The 4,557-nt window shown below is 48.7% G+C and overlaps 1 non-coding gene across 1 annotated transcript; it reads left to right on the top strand.

Moving 5' to 3' along the window:
• Window positions 1-223: 223 nt before the first annotated feature.
• LOC145343639 (U2 spliceosomal RNA) lies at window positions 224-415 on the top strand. Its single transcript, XR_013886768.1, has one exon. It is a non-coding gene; the product is annotated as a U2 spliceosomal RNA (small nuclear RNA).
• Window positions 416-4,557: the final 4,142 nt, after the last annotated feature.

Genomic DNA, 4,557 nt, shown 5'->3' with positions numbered 1-4,557 from the left:
AGTCTGAGGCATTCAAGCCAGACGACACTGACCTAGACAAGAAAGCCAGATGTCCATCAAAGATGTAAAAGACAGTACCGGACCAAGCTAGAGTATCAGGTTAGCCACACCGACCCCCGCCGACTATGGCAAGGTCTACAAGACATAACAGGCTACAGGATGAAGACATGTAAAACCGCCGGCTCCAATGCACCCCTCCCTGATGAGCTCAATGCATTCTATGCCCATTTCTCGGCCTTTTGGCTAAGATCAAGTGTAGTATCGATATGCTGCACTTGGTTGAAGTCATTAGGTTACATTTCAGCTTCATTTGAAGCAATTTTTTAAAGCGGCATCTCGGCCATTTGGCTAAGATGCAAATAAGATCAAGCCCTGGAGGAGGAGCTACACCTACTCCAGTCAGCTTGGATCATGTAGATCAAGCCCAAGACAGGAGGTGAGAGCCCTGTCTTGTCAGCTTGGATCGGGAATGTCCCAACTTGTTGGGTCTCTGAATTGGGTTTAATTTGACTTGATTGGATTGGAATAAAGTTTAAAAAAAAAAAATTTTGAGCAAGAGCTCAGAGAGAGCATGCCCTCCACCCTGGAAGAACCTGTATCTGGGGTCACCGCTGCAGATGTCAGAGCAGCTTTCTCAAAGGTCAACCCACGGAAAGCGACTGGCCCAGATGGGGTACCCGTCGAGCATTCTGATCCTGCGTAGATCAGCTGGTGGGGCTATTCGCAGACATCTTCAACCTCTCTTTACAACAATCTGAGGTCCCTGTCTGCTTCAAGAAGACCATCACCCCGGTACCTAAGAAAAACCAGGCAGCGTGCCTTAATGACTATTGTCCAGTGGCTCTGACATCCATCATTATGAAGTGCTTTGAAAGGCTAGTCATGGCACAAATCAATTCCAGCCTCCTGGACTACCTGGATCCACTACAGTTTGCCTGAAACAGGTCCACAGCAGACACCATTTCCCTGGCCCTGCACTCAACCCTGGACACCTCTGTCAGACTCCTATTTATTGACTACAGCTCAGCCCTCAACACTATTATTCCCACAAAACTCATCTCCAAACTCTGTGGCCTGGACCTCGGCTCCTCTCTCTGTGACCGGATCCTGAACTTCCCAACTCACAGCCCACAATCAGTAAGGATAGGCAACACCACCTCCTCCACGGTCATCCTCAACACCGGTGGCCCACAAGGCTGTGTTCTCAGCCCCCTGCTATATTCCTTATACACCTAGGACTGTGCGGCCAAATTCCACTCCAAGTTGATGTTCAAGTTTGCTGACGACATCACTGCAGTGGGTCGGATCTCAAACAATGACGAGACAGAGTACAGGAATTAGACAGAGAATCTGGTGAACTGGTGCGGTGACAATAATCTCTCCCTCAATGTCAATAAAACAAAGAAGATTGTCATCGACTTCGGGAAGTGTAAAGGGGAACATGCCCCTGTCTACATCATGATGTGGGTATGCCGGCGTTGGACTGGCGTAAACACAGTAAAAAGTCTGACAACACCAGGTTTTAGTCCAACCTATTTATTTGATAATAGACTCGCAGTATATTATCAAATAAATAGGTTGGACTAAAACCTGGTGTTGTCAGACTTTTTCCTGTCTACATCAACAGGGACAGAGTAGAAAGGGTGGACAGCTTCAGGTTTTTAGATGTCCAGATCACCAACAACCTGTCCTGGTTGCCCCATGCTGAAGGAGTGCCACTCTGTCACAGGGGCGATCTTTCGAGTGAGATGTTCTACCGAGGCTGTCAGGTGGGTTAGGAAGATTGACTCAGAGCACAGCAGGGGAGTTCAGCGCATCCTGCTGCTCGGTACTTATCCCCCAATCACCATCACCAAAACACATCATCTCTTCCTTAGTACCTTGCTGTTTGTGGGATCTTGCTGTGTGTCAGTAGGCCGCTGCGTTTCCCATGTTTCAGAAGTGGCACAGTGGTTAGCACTGCTACCTCACAGCGGCAGGGACCCGGGTTCGATTCCAGCCTCGGGTCACTGTCTGTGTTAAGTTTGCACATTCTCCCCGTGTCTGCGTGGGTTTTCTCCGGGTGCTCCGGTTTCCTCCCACAGTCTGAAACACGTGCTGGTTTGGGTGCATTGACCCGAACAGATGCCAGACTGTGTCGACTAGGGGATTTGCACAGTAACTTCATTGCAGTGTTTATGGAAGTCCACTTGTGACACTAATAAACAAACTTTAAACTTTAAGTGACTACAATTCAACAGTATTTCATTGACAGAGAAGCACGCTGGAATGTCTCGTGGTTGTGATAGGTGCTATATAAATGCCAGAATTTCCTTTCCAAGAAGGTGGAACAAGTATGATGAGCTGAATAGTCACCCTCACTGGACCAACTCTCCATATATATGTCACACTATTTGTAACCCCCATGACTTGCTTGAACTTGCAACATCTCACTTAGTGTCCTGTCTGGAGACAATACTTTTATTTTCCAAAAATACACTTCATTCAGAAAAATCTCAAATAAACCATTGCAAATCCACATGGCTTTGAGTGGCAAACAGTGCAGAATTAAAACTTTTGACCGTTCTATACAAATTACAGTCATAACATTTCAAACCTTGAAACTACATACATACCTCACAAATTACCGTGTGCCGTTATTGCTCAGATTGGTGCACAGTTACGCAGGTCGAGGGTGCTCCGCAGTTCCCGGGCCCTCGGTCTGCCTCTGTTAAAAGGCCTTACACTGTGGCCTTACCCCATTGCGCCTCTGCGGCGGCTCCTCCAAGCTTCAGCGCGTCCCTCAGCACGCAGTCCTGGGCCTTGGAATGTGCCGGTCTGCAACACTCGGTCGAGGACAGTTCTTACACATCTCTATAACCCGTGCTGAATGCTCTCTCCGCTCACATTGTCTGCACCTTTAAGACTTGGTTAGCTGTAAAGACGCGCATTCTAATCGGTATTCTGTAAACTGTGTGCGCCTTTCTATGCTCTGTCTGCGATCAGAACTCCCCACTCACCCGATGAAGGGGCAAATCCCAAAAGCTCGTGGCGTTGGACCTGTTGGACTTTAACCTGGTGTTACGAGACGACTGCACGCTCCCACCAGCAGTCTGTCAGGACGCTGCCTGCAGTCCCTGCGTTTCCCATAAGGTGGCGGCGTTCGCTCCTCGCCAGGATATTCCCGATTGTGGTGTAGAGTCTCCCCCTGCTGGGAATTGAGGAGTAAACACAGTAAAAAGTCTGACAACACCAGGTTAAAGTCCAACCAATTTATTTGATAGTAAACTCACAAGCTTTCGGGTTTGTCCCTTCGTCAGGTGAATGGAGAGTTCTGGTCTCAGACAGAGCATATAAAGCACAGACAGTTTAGAGATTACTGATTAGAATGCGAATCCTTACACCTAACCTGCTGTTCAAGACCTGAAGTGGCTGATAATGTGAGTGGAAGGAGCACTGATCACAGTTTAAAGAGATGTGTATTGTCTCCAGACAGTACAGTAAGTGAGGTTTTGCAAACCCAGGCAAGTCACAGGGGTTACAGATAGTGCGACATGAACCCAAGATCCCTGTTGAGACCGTCCTCATGTGTGCGGAACTTGGCTATCAGTCTCTGTTCAGCGACTCTGCGCTGTTGTGTCTCGTGAAGGCCGCCTTGGAGAACGCTTACCCGAAGGTCAGAGGCTGAATGCCTGTGACCACTGAAGTGTTCGCCAACAGGAAGGGAACAGTCTTGCCTGGTGATTGTCGAGCGATGTTCATTCATCCGTTGTCGTAGCGTCTGCATGGTCTCCCCAATGTACCATGCTTCGGGACATCCTTTCTTGCAACGTATCAGGTAGACAATGTTGGCCGAGTTGCAAGAGTATTTACCGTGTACCTGGTGGATGGTATTCTCACCTGTGATGATGGTATCCATGTCGATGATCCGGCATGTCTTGCAGAGGTTGCTGTCGCAGGGTTGTGTGGTATTGTGGTCACTGTTCTCCTGAAGGCTGGGTAGTTTGCTGCGAACAATGGGCTGTTTGAGGTTGTGCGGTTGTCTGAAGGCAAGAAGTGGGGGTGTGGGGATGGCCCTGGCGAGATGTTCGTCTTCATCAATGATATGTTGAAGACTCCGGAGAAGATGTCATAGCTTCTCTGCTCCGGGGAAGTACTGGACGATGAAGGGTACTCTGTCCACTGTGTCCCATGTTTGTCTTCTGAGGAGATAGGTGCGGTTTTTCGCTGTGGCGCATGGGAACTGTCGATCTATGAGTCAAGCGCCATATCCTGTTCTTACGAGGGCATCTTTCAGGGTCTGGAGGTGTCTGTCACGATCCTCCTCATCTGAGCAAATCCTGTGTATTCGGAGGGCTTGTCCATAGGGAATGGCTTCTTTAACATGTTTAGGGTGGAAACTGGAGAAGTGGAGCATTGTGAGATTGTCTGTGGGCTTGCGGTACAGTGAGGTGCTGAGGTGACCGTCCTTAATGGAGATGCGTGTGTCCAAGAATGCAACTGATTCTGGGGAATAGTCCATGGTGAGTCTGATGGTGGGGTGGAATTTGTTGGTATCATCATATAGTTGTTTCAGTG

The sequence above is a fragment of the Carcharhinus amblyrhynchos genome, chromosome 5, assembly GCF_965287045.1.
Source record: "Carcharhinus amblyrhynchos chromosome 5, sCarAmb.v2.hapA, whole genome shotgun sequence".
Lineage (NCBI taxonomy): Eukaryota > Metazoa > Chordata > Chondrichthyes > Carcharhiniformes > Carcharhinidae > Carcharhinus > Carcharhinus amblyrhynchos.
This window is presented reverse-complemented; position numbering and strand designations above follow the sequence as displayed.